The 11,561-nt window shown below is 38.1% G+C and overlaps 1 non-coding gene across 1 annotated transcript; it reads left to right on the forward strand.

Annotated features, from left to right (window-relative positions):
* The first annotated feature begins 9,332 nt into the window (after positions 1-9,332).
* Positions 9,333-9,439, forward strand: LOC127116681 (small nucleolar RNA R71). Its single transcript, XR_007801482.1, has one exon. It is a non-coding gene; the product is annotated as a small nucleolar RNA R71 (small nucleolar RNA).
* The last annotated feature ends 2,122 nt before the right edge of the window (positions 9,440-11,561 follow it).

An 11,561-nucleotide genomic window follows, 5' to 3' on the forward strand; every position in this document is an offset into this window, starting at 1 on the left:
GTCCCAGATCACATATTCAAAGGCAATATTTTATAATCAATTAGGCAATGAGGATGAATCTCCATATCATAATCAATTAGGTAATTAGGATGAATCTCCACAAGGGTATCCCACAAATAAAGTGGAATACCTAGCAAGCTACCTTTTCCGGGAGTATCTGAACCCTTACAAAATTCAGCAAACAGGTCAGAACACCAAATCAGGGTGCAATCGAGAATTGCATCAAACAAAAGGAATCACAACAGTAATAGGGTCAGGTAAACAATGCATGGCTATGATAAAACATGTCAGATTAGCAAAAATCAGAACAGAAAAATCAACGACTGTCATGTTCGCTGCTGCCTCGCCTAGCGAGGGCCTAGCGAACCCTCGCTACATGTTCGCTTAGCGATGTGCTAGCGAACGACTGCGGGTTTTGAAATTAAGAACAGTACGATTTCAGCGAGCTCCAAACCCTATGGCATCCATTACAAAAATTACATGGTTAAACATTCAAGATATTATTTTGCACATTCATATATATTTAAACCCATATGCAAAATCTAAGATGTGTTTATAAATTCAATCATAATGCCACATGTAAATTAAGAGCATAAAGCGGTAATGGTAGTGCAAACCTGTTTGCAATTGAATTGCAACGGTGAATTGGCAGATCACTCTTAGGGTTTGTATCGAATCGAGTGGGCGGAGGTAACCTTTGTGCAAATGAGTTTCCTTCAGGGTTTCCTTTAGGGTTGCTCTGAATTCTTTTGGTTAGCCTCCAGGGTTTGCTCTCTGTGTGTGTTTGTGTTCTCCTTTTCCGTTCCCCCCGCCCTCTTTTTTTTGAATGAGGTCTTGGTATTTATAATGATTTTTCTGTGACCTGATGGGCTCAGAATGAAGCCCAAAATTCTGGTATTCGCAAGCTTCGCTAGGCGAAGGATTTGCTCGCCTAGCGAGCAAGCCATTTTAAGTCCTTTTCTGGATTGGGCCACCTGTGTGCTGGGCCTTTGTTCCTTTAAGATTAATGCCTTGAAAAATGCGTTAGGGTGCCTTGAAAAATGTCTTGCAAGATTAACGGGCAAATTTTGGGGTATGACAGGAAGAATCCTGAGTATCCATCTAGATAGTAGAAGTAAGAGTGTCTGGCTAGACGCTCCAACATCTGGTCTATAAATGGTAAAGGGAAATGATCCTTCCTGGTTGTTTTATTTAACTTTCTGAAGTCTATGCACATCCGCCATCCTCCTTCTATCCGTTTTGCTACATGTTCGCCTTTATCATTTTGCACGACTGTGATGCCTCCCTTTTTAGGTACTACATGCACATGGCTCACCCACTTACTATCCGAGATCTGATAGATTATACTTGCCTCAAGTAATTTAAGAACATCCTTTTTAACAACATCACTCATTATAGGGTTTATTCTTCTCTGATGTTCTCTGGAGGGCTTTGAATCTTCTTCGAGCGATATCTGATGCATGCATACGGATGGGCTTATACCTTTCAGGTCAGAGATATTATATCCTAAGGTTGAGGGATATCTTCGTAAAACATCTAAGAGTTGGCCTGTTTCCTCTTGGCTCAAGGTAGCACTGACTATAACTGGACAATTCATCTCTTCATCGAGGAACTCATATCTCAGGTTCTTAGGCAGTTCCTTAAGTTCTAAGGTTGGTTTCTTAGGGCATGACATAGGATCTGGGGTAAGGGATAAACATTCGTAAAGGTTATCATCGATGTAGGGGTTCCTAAAGTCCTCATCTTCTAGTATGAGAGTTGATGGCAACTTAATTGTTTTTATGATTTCTTCTTGTTCTATTTCCCTAACGCATTCATCAATGATATCTATGGCATAACATGCGTCTCCCATCACAGGTGCCATAAGAAATTTCGAAAGTATAAATTCTATCTTCTCGTCACCTACCTCAAAGGTCAACTTTCCTCTCTTGACATCTATTATGGCTCCTGCAGTTGATAAGAACGGTCTACCTAGAAGGATTGGTATATCATTATCCTCTTTGATGTCCATGACAATAAAATCAGTAGGGATAAATAACTGACCTATCCTAACATGGACGTCTTCTAATATGCCTATCGGATACTTAACAGATCTATCGGCTAATTGAAGTGACATCTTAGTAGGCTGTAATTCTCCTAAGTTTAACCTCTCACAAACTGCTAAAGGCATTAAGCTCACACTAGCTCCTAAGTCTAGGAAATCTTTTTCGATGACATGACTTCCCAAAAGACAAGTGTAAGACCCCAATTTTGGGCCCTAAGATCCCTCATGGCCCATATCATATCATATCATGGCCTCAAGGATCATTGCATGCCCTAGTTTCCCTCCTAGTGGGTAGGTTGCCTTGTGAGTTGATTCTTGATCACCAAGCATGTTTTGCATTTGTATATCTTTGCTTTTCATATGTTTACTAACCAAAAAGTACAAAAATATTGTCAGTCTAACCTTGTTGCTTGCAGTTGAAGCAATCATCAGCAATTAGGTCAAAATCAGTCAAAGTCAGTCATTGCAATGGATGGTGGCCATTCTTGCAGAATTTGGGCACCATGATCAATAATCAAGAGTTCATATAACTTGGGACATCATTTGGAATCAAGTTCTCAAGGAATTAGGGTTTGGAATTCATCAGAAATGCTTCAGTCATCCAAAACCCTAGAAAAAGTCAAACTTGGTCAACTGTGGATTTAATCAGTGATTTGATGGATGGAATTGATTTGAAGGAGCTCATTCATGTCCATACAAGCCTCATATATCATGTCCAACCTCATCATGGAAGAATTTGAAGTCAATCAGAAATTTCCCAAAATAGAAAGTGGACCTGTAATTTCAACTGCCAAAAATGGAAACTTCTTGATCCTCAACTTACATCATGATACAAGCTTCAAATGAATTTTTGCCCAACATGAAAGTTGAAGATCTTGTTCTCCCATTTCCAAAAAGTCCAAGAACTCTCAAATCCCATGTATGGTTGTCAAGATATGATCATTTCATTTTCACAATTTCATGAACTTCAAAGGGCCATATCTCATGAACCATTTGGCCAATTTTAGTGGGGTTTTTTTCCTACAAGCTCCATTTGTTCCCCTCTTTCCAAAAATGCATTCATCATTCATCAAAACCTCACCATGCAAAATGCCATTTTTGGACTTGACTTTATTAATTTCAAGTGTGTGCAAAAGTTGACTTTTTGATTTAGCAATTTTTAAACAATTTGGCCATTTGGGATTTGTTTTAATTGATATTTGAAACTTGCTTGAGGCCCAATTCGTGCAGACCATATACCTCCATGTGCACATTGGTTCAAATTAGCAAAAATGCAAATTCACTTCATTTAAGTTAACCAAGCTTAGCACCTTCATTACCAACCTTAAACAGTCCATATATAGTTCATTTTCTGTGAATTAGAACCCTAGCTAGCAGCCTTGCACGACAGAAAAACTCTCATTCTCTCAATTTGGCATTTTCACGATTTGGAATTCCTGAGCAAAACTCTCAAAACCCTCGAGCCTCTCTTCATTGTTCCATCATCTGGACATCATTTGGAGACCATTTCAAGCTCCATCCTCCTACTGTAAGGCTTTCCACGTTCTGTTTCTCTCCAAGGCACTACAATGGTGAAACTTGATCTGAACATTTCCAAGCCTTGCTGAGCCAAATAGCTTCAAGTATTCATCATTTCAAAGCATAAGGGGGACCTGTTTCAAGCTTGCATCATCAATCCATCACTGTTTTGCCATTTGCTTCAAATCCAAGTAAGATTTCGACCCTCTCTTTTTCCAAAATCATGAGATGTTTCTGGTAGGTCTTTTGATGCTGAATCCATTGCAACTTGTCTCACTTAAAATGGTTGTGTTATGCATGATAAATCTGGATTTCAAATTTTGTGACCAAACATACTTTTGCTCGATTTGTTTTGCTTGAAATGATTTAGTGAAAATGAATGCTACATTCTTGTTGTATGTTGTTTGCTGACTCTATTGGTATGCATATCCATGATTTCTGGGTGAATTGATTTTTCATGTTTAAATGTTGAAGATGAAGTTACAGTAGATAAACCCTAGGATTTGCCCAGAAATTTGCATGAACTGTGTTTGTTTGCTGATGTTTAATGTTGCATGAATATCTTTGTTCCACTGCCATGCTGTTTGTGTAATGTTGTGTGAAATTCGTTTGATGTTGATGAACATGAAGATGATGCAGCTGCTGTAACAAGCCCTAGGGTTTCTTTTTTCAAAACGCGTTTAGTTACTTCTGTGTATGTTACTGTTCCATTGAGAACCAGCCAATCAAAACATTCTATTTTGTGGCCCTAAACGGTGCGTTTGGATTAGTGTGTGTGGTATTCACAAGATTGCCATCGGTCAACCACCTTTGACTTGCTAAATCATGTTATGTTGCTCATGTTATTCCAAATTGTTACTCAACTTCTAAAAATCATTTCTCACTCGTTTCAATTCCAAAATTCATGAAATTTTTTCCATCATATTCACATGAATGTCTATTATTTTATCATGATTTTTGCTGATTTTTTGGTTGGCTGGATTTTTAATGGCATTAGGGTTCTTGACATGTATGCACATTTTGTACCTTTTGCCAATTCTTTTGTGAAATTGTGATGATGTATCCAATGACCCTGAAATTTTTTGTGCTTAATCTACACTCATTCATGTTTGTTTTGATGTAGAGTTCTTGAATTTATCATATGTGGTTGTTAAGATATGAATTTTTGAACTAGGGTGTGACAATTTGTGTCACACCATTGATATGCAATTTCATGATTTTTGTTGACATGCTTCCTGACTCCCAATTAATGTGAAATTTTGCATGATCCTTCTCTTATATGTCTAGTTGACTTGTGATTTTTCCTGGAATTAATTATGCCATTTCCTATTTGTTTGAGATTTTTCTTCCCTGCCTAGTCAATTGTTGACTTTGTGTAACACACCTTGCCATTTCATTTGGGAAATTCTCATATCTTATTGGATGATCATGAAATTTTACATGTGCATACTAGACATCTTGAGCTTTGCATTGGTGTTGATCCCATTCATTTCTCATCTGTTTTCATTTAGTTATGATTTTTTGAAGTTGACCCATGAATGTTTGACTTCTTTGTGCATGCTTGAAATTGTTTTGACTTCCTGATTTTAATTGACCATCCTCCCATGATCCAATTGAGCTGAAATTTCATATGCATGCTATGTATTGGCTTGTGATTGAGTATGAATTATTTGATGATTTTTGGAATTGAGTATGATTGCTTTTGAGCTAAGTCTTGCTGTTGACTTCTATGAGCTTTCATTTGCCATGCTTTGACTTCCTTTGCTTATGAAATCATGATGATGAATGATATGAATGTGGGACCAATTGAGTTTGCTTCTTGAATGTTTAAACTTGATTTTGGTTGACTTTCCTTTGCTGTTTTGACTTTCTCATCTCATTTTGACCCTAGGCTTGTCCTAGTGGTCTTGTTGCTTATGTTTGAGCTCATTGTTTCAGGTTAAGCACAAATGCTTCAAAGAGAACAATCTAATGTGATTAAGCTTGATTGTTTATCATGAGCTAACCTCTTTGTTTTGTAGGTGGCTTGACTCATGTGACTTGAGTCTTGTGCTTTGCACATTCATCTGACTGTTTTGACTGTTGATTCCTATTTCCTTTTGCTTTAACTGTTGAATTGTGTACTGATTTGTTTGACTATTTCAGGTACCATTTAGTTGCTTAAGTTCTTTGAACTTGCTTTGCTTTGCTATTTAGCAATTTTCTTGGAGGTATAATTCCTTATTCTTCATGTAGTCTGGAAGACCTGGCCTGTTATTTGGCCAGGCAACTGTCTGAAGTCCTCCTTAAGAGGCAATGCTTGTGTGTGTTTAATTTTGTCCCCAAGCAGGAAAAGTCCTTCAAGTAAGGCAATTGGTAGATCAAAGGGATAAGTAGCCTATCCCCTACTATTCAGTGAGTCTTCTCCTTGCTCCCATTACATGGTTGTAGCATTGAGATCCAAGCCCAAGATCTATAGAGTCTTATCTGTGGAGAGAGTTCCTACTTTCTGAACTCCCACACTTTTTGATATTCAATGCTCTCCCTGACCAGGGATAAGAGCAATGAGGCACACCCCTCATCTCCTTTCATCTGCTTCACCTTAGCCCCTCAATGGCAAGGTTAAGAGCACCTGTGACCCTATTCCAGTTGGCTTCAATGCCTAACCCTCTTGTGTGAGCCTCCTTGTTTGGCTATAGAGTGTGCTGTTTGATATTGATTGATTGATTGATTACTTCATATGCACATGTTTGCTTGTATGCTTCATGCATTTATCATCATCATTAATTGCTCATTAATGCACAATCATCTCATTTGTCTTTGTGACATTATCATTGTTGTTTGCCCATTGAGGACAATTGTAAGACCATTCATTGGCCATTGCTCCTATGATATGGAAGTGAGTATAAGACCATCACCTTGGCCACTCATTTTATCTTTGCCTGATGCATTTGTTGATTGAATGTGAGGTTGCAATTATAAGTCCCTGTAAGTTGGCATTTGCTTTCCTATGATCACATGTTGCTTTGTTTGTTTGTATGTGAGGATACAACTGTAAGTCCCTGCAAGTTGGCATTTGTATTCCTAGGACCATACTGTGGAGGTTAGAGTAAGCCCAGATAGATTGGCATCTGACGTCCATGTTTTGCTTTTCTTTGTTTATGTGAGGATGCAATTATAAGTCCCTGTAAGTTGGCATTTGCTTTCCTGTGATCATAATTTGGTTTGTTTGATTGTATGTGAGGTTGCAATTATAAGTCCCTGTAAGTTGGCATTTGCTTTCCTATGATCATGTGTTGCTTGTTTCTTTGTATGTGAGGATCCATTGTAAGTCCCTGTAATGTGGCATTGGTTTTCCTATGAGCATATGTTGAGTTAACCTAAGTCCAGATAGATTGGCAGTTGACTTCCATATTTCATCTTTGTTTTCTTTTGAGGAGATTAGTGTAAGTCCATTGAGTGGCTTCTGATATCCTGTTCTGTTTTAGGAGATTGGTATAAGCCCAGTGATTGGCATCCGATATCCGCTTTTGTTGACTTTCTTGTTTGTTTGTTATTATCCATTGCTATTCCAAAGGACACACTTGAATCATCTTCTATATGATTTCAAGAAGTGAACCTTCTAAGAAGTTTTACAATTCATCTTCATCCATTCATCCTCATTATGTCCTAAACCTTTTCACACATTGTTTTCAAACTTGACATAAGTGTTGTGCAAACATCTTTATGTTTTCTAACTAAAAACCTGGACCCAAGTCCTTGACCTTTTTCAAACTCCATTTTCATAATACTTCTTTGAATTAATCTTAATCATACTTTGACTTCATTTTCATAATCACAATCAATTAACTTCACCCATTCACTTGTTTTGGCTTTGTCCATTGTTAATCTTTTCATGCATTAGCCATAGGTTTCAATTATCATTGTGGTTGATGTAAACCTCACCTTATCTTTAGTGAGTCGACAGTAAGACTTCCGTACTGAAAACAGAGCTAACCCTTCTAGTACGTCGAAGCTATCCTCGCATGGTGGATGTTGGTTTTGGTCGAGTGTTCTCCCATTGATAATGAAAAGCCTCAGTGCTTGTGTTTAAAATTGAATCCACCAACTTTTGGAAATCTTTTAGCCGAACTACGGCGTTTTGATCCTTACCTTTGATGGAAGGTACGTAGGCAGCGGGTTCATCCGTTCAAACCCAATAAAACTTGTATATTCTTTTCTCATCATCCCAATCATGTTTGCACAATACTTATGTCATAACAAATAACAATCTTTTACAACAAGTGTGAAAAGGGCTCCCTAGGAGTACCTAGGACGTAGTGGGTGCCTAACACCTTCCCATTGCGTAATTTACCCCTTACCCAGACTCTCTGATCTTTTTATTAGTTTTCTACGTGTAAAACTTCTTAGGCTTTTGTTCGCTTTTTAGCCAGTCCTTTGGATAAATAAAAGTGCGGTGGCGACTCGAAATTCATTGTATACCTTGCTTATGATTTAATCGATAGATCATATAGCGACGAATACACCGCTACAACAAGGAATGGAGAAATTTCCAGGATCTTTATCTTTTTTGGCTAACTTATTCTCGGAAATAGAATTGCATTCCAAGGGCTTCGGATCGTCGAGTCTACGTTTGTTGGTAAGGATGTCTTTGAGAAATTTTGCATAAGAAGGTATTTGGGTGATGGCTTCTGTGAAAGGGATTTCTACGTGAAGTTTTTCTATAACCTTAATAAATTTTTGATACTGGCTATTGATCTGGGTTTGTTTGAGTCTTTGCGAATATGGTATCAGTGGTTTGTATGGCGGGGGTGGTACATAAGTTTTGTATTTAGGTTCTTCTCCTTTTTCTTGACCTTCCTGTTTTTCAGATTCCTCTGGTTCCTTCACTTCATCTTTGGGTTTGGTATATTCCTTAGAAGTTTTGGGTTCACTAAATCTTGAGTCAAATGGCTCATCATAAGCAGCCCCACTTCGTAGGGTAATGGCATTGGCTTGTCCTCTCGGATTCTGTTGAGGTTGTTCAGGGAACTGTCCTCCAGGTGTAGTCTGGGGGGCTTGGTTTAAAGCTACCTGAGAGATCTGGGTTTCAAGCATCTTATTGTGAGTAACTATTTGGTCAACCTTGGTTCCTAACTGGGTAATCAGTTCGTTAATGTGAATGTTCTGGTTCATAAACTCTTTGTTCTGTTGGGTTTGAGTATTGATAAAATTTTCCATAATTTTCTCAAGGCTCGGCTTTGGTGGCACAGGTTGCATAGGTTGATTTGGTCTTGGGGCTTGGTAACCTAGTTGTCTCGGAGGTGCAGTATTTTGGATAGGGTTATTATTTTTATAGGAGAAGTTCGGGTGATTCCTCCATCCAGGGTTGTAGGTATTCGAATATGGGTTCCCTTGGGTGTAGTTCACTTGCTCAGAGTTGGTTTCGTTTAAGAGACTGCATTCTGCAGATTGGTGTCCTTTGGTTCCACATATCTCACAACCCGACGAAACTGCAGCTGCAGTATTCGGGTTTATGCACATATGCTCGACCTTGAGGGCCAACGCGTCCATTTTAGCTTGCATCATGTCTATAGAGCTTAACTCATGTACTCCTCCTTGGGCTTCCTTCTTCTCAAATGTCGCTCGTTCGACTCCCCATGATTGATGGTTTTGAGCCATATCTTCGATGAGGGCACTAGCTTTAGGGTAAGGTTTGTTCATCAGTGCACCGCCTGCAGCAGCGTTGGTGGTCATCTTAGTATTATAGTGAAGTCCATTATAGAAGGTATGAATGATCAACCAATTTTCTAAACCATGACGTGGGCATGCTCTTAACAGCTCTTTATATCTCTCCCAAGCTTCGAACAACGATTCTCCTTGGTTCTGGGTAAATCTGGTTATGTGGTTTCGAAGAAAGGCGGTCTTACTTGGGGGAAAGTATCTAGCAAGGAATACTTTTCTAAGGTTGTCCCAAGTTGTTATGGAATTGGGTGGAAGGGAATCTAACCATGATAGGGCTTTATCTCTGAGGGAGAAACGGAATAATCTTAAACGGATTGCCTCAGGAGAAGCTCCATCGGTTTTAAAAGTGTCTGCTAATTAGAGAAAAAATTTTAAGTATTGGTTTGGGTTCTCAGTAGCAAGACCTGCTGTAAGACCCTAATTTTGGCCCTAAGATCCCTCATGGCATCATAACATGGCATTTGCATAGCCTCAAGGATCATAAGTGTAACACCTCAAAATTTTCCCTCCTCTTCTTGGGACTAGTTTAGCATTTTGCATTTCATTTTTATGACATTAGTCATTGCATATTGCATATCATGTGAAAATAGGCAGGTCATCCTCCTAAGTCTTTCTCAGAAGATAGAGAGGTTAAGAGATGCAAGCCTAAGGGTCTCATAAATTGATCATTAGCCATCTGAGGGTTGCTCTTCAATTAGGGTTTCTTGGTTCCTCAAGGAGGTTGAGTATTATCTTGGTTGAAATGGTACATCATCATCATCATGGTTCATTATTTCTGATCATGTTCTTTGGGATTAGGGTTTTGACCTCTGGTCAACCCTAATCAGTTGCATTCTACCAGTCAGGGTTTTTCAAGGAGATGAGGTCTTTCTTGAGAAGGAGATAATCATATGATTTTATTGAGCTTGTATAAGCTAGGGTTTCATTTTGGAGCCATTTCATCAAGTGGTTGAGGCTCAAAATCATCTGTGCATGTTCAAGTCATCTGTCAACCATAAAAGTCAACTGCAAGTCAGCTGAGGGCTAGGAGATGGAGAAATGAGTTTCAACATCTCATTCATGTTCAAAGGGGGCTTATTCATCATGTCAAATGCATATCTTGAATAATTTGAGGTCAAGTCAAAAGTTTCCAAAAATGGAAAGTGACCTATAATTGAAAGTTTCCCAAAATGGAAAGTTTTTGGTTCAAATTCAACTTGATCTTGCATCACCAAAGAAGCTTCAAATGAATTTTTGCCCAACATGAAAGTTGAAGATCTCTTTCTCCCATTTCCAAAAAGTCCAAGATCATGAATTTATGATGAATGGTTGAAGAGGTATGGTCAAATCATTGCCAAGTATACATGGAACTTCAAATGAGCATAACTTTTGATCCAAAGCTTCAAATTGAGTGGTTCTTTTTGCAATATTCTTCTCTTGACCTCTAATTTCCAAATCATGCATCACATTACATAAAATCTCATCACATAATCACTTGCATATCCATGCCTTTTTTGGAGGGAAATCATAAATTTAAAAATGGTGCATCATGAGAACTTTCTACCATTGCCAATGTGTTTAAAAAATGATTTTGAGTGACTTTGATCAAGCACATGGCACTGTTCACGTCCATTTACTACATGCACCATGCAAATTTTCAATTTTTGCCATGCACCCTTATTTTGCTAATTCCTAATTAACTTTGCTTAATTGTAATTAAAATAGGATTAGCACATGGTATATATACATAATTATAACAGAATTTCAAGAGGTTAATCACAATTCACCATTTCTAGATCTAGTTTTCATTTCCCTCAAAAATTTTCTCCTAATCATAATTCAAATTTTCATCACATAACATACCAATTTTATTCCATATTCTTGTTCCTTGGTGTGGATTTAGCATAGATCAAGCCTTGGATCATCAAGTTTGGACCAGAATTGTGCATGTGAAGCTCAAGAACATAACCATGGCATTTGAGATTTAAGCAAGATCTACACGTTTCCAAGCCTCAATTTCATCATCAAACTTCATAACAAGTGATTTGGAGTGGATTTGCATGCTTGCTTGGCCTTAGATCTGCAGAATTCGCCAACTGTTCTTCAAGAGGTCACATTTTTGATCCTCTTAATTCTCTGTTTTATGTACATAATCTTGTAGATCTTGTTGTGGTGAGAATTCTGATATAAATTTTGTGGAATTTGGATGAAAATTGAGTGAGATATGATGATTTCAAGTTTAGATCTAGAAACTTATTTCCTTCGATCCAGAAAATAGATGATGAATTAGGCTTAGCTTATATGATATTTGAATTCT

This window comes from Lathyrus oleraceus, chromosome 1 (genome assembly GCF_024323335.1).
Source record: "Lathyrus oleraceus cultivar Zhongwan6 chromosome 1, CAAS_Psat_ZW6_1.0, whole genome shotgun sequence".
Taxonomy (NCBI): domain Eukaryota; kingdom Viridiplantae; phylum Streptophyta; class Magnoliopsida; order Fabales; family Fabaceae; genus Lathyrus; species Lathyrus oleraceus.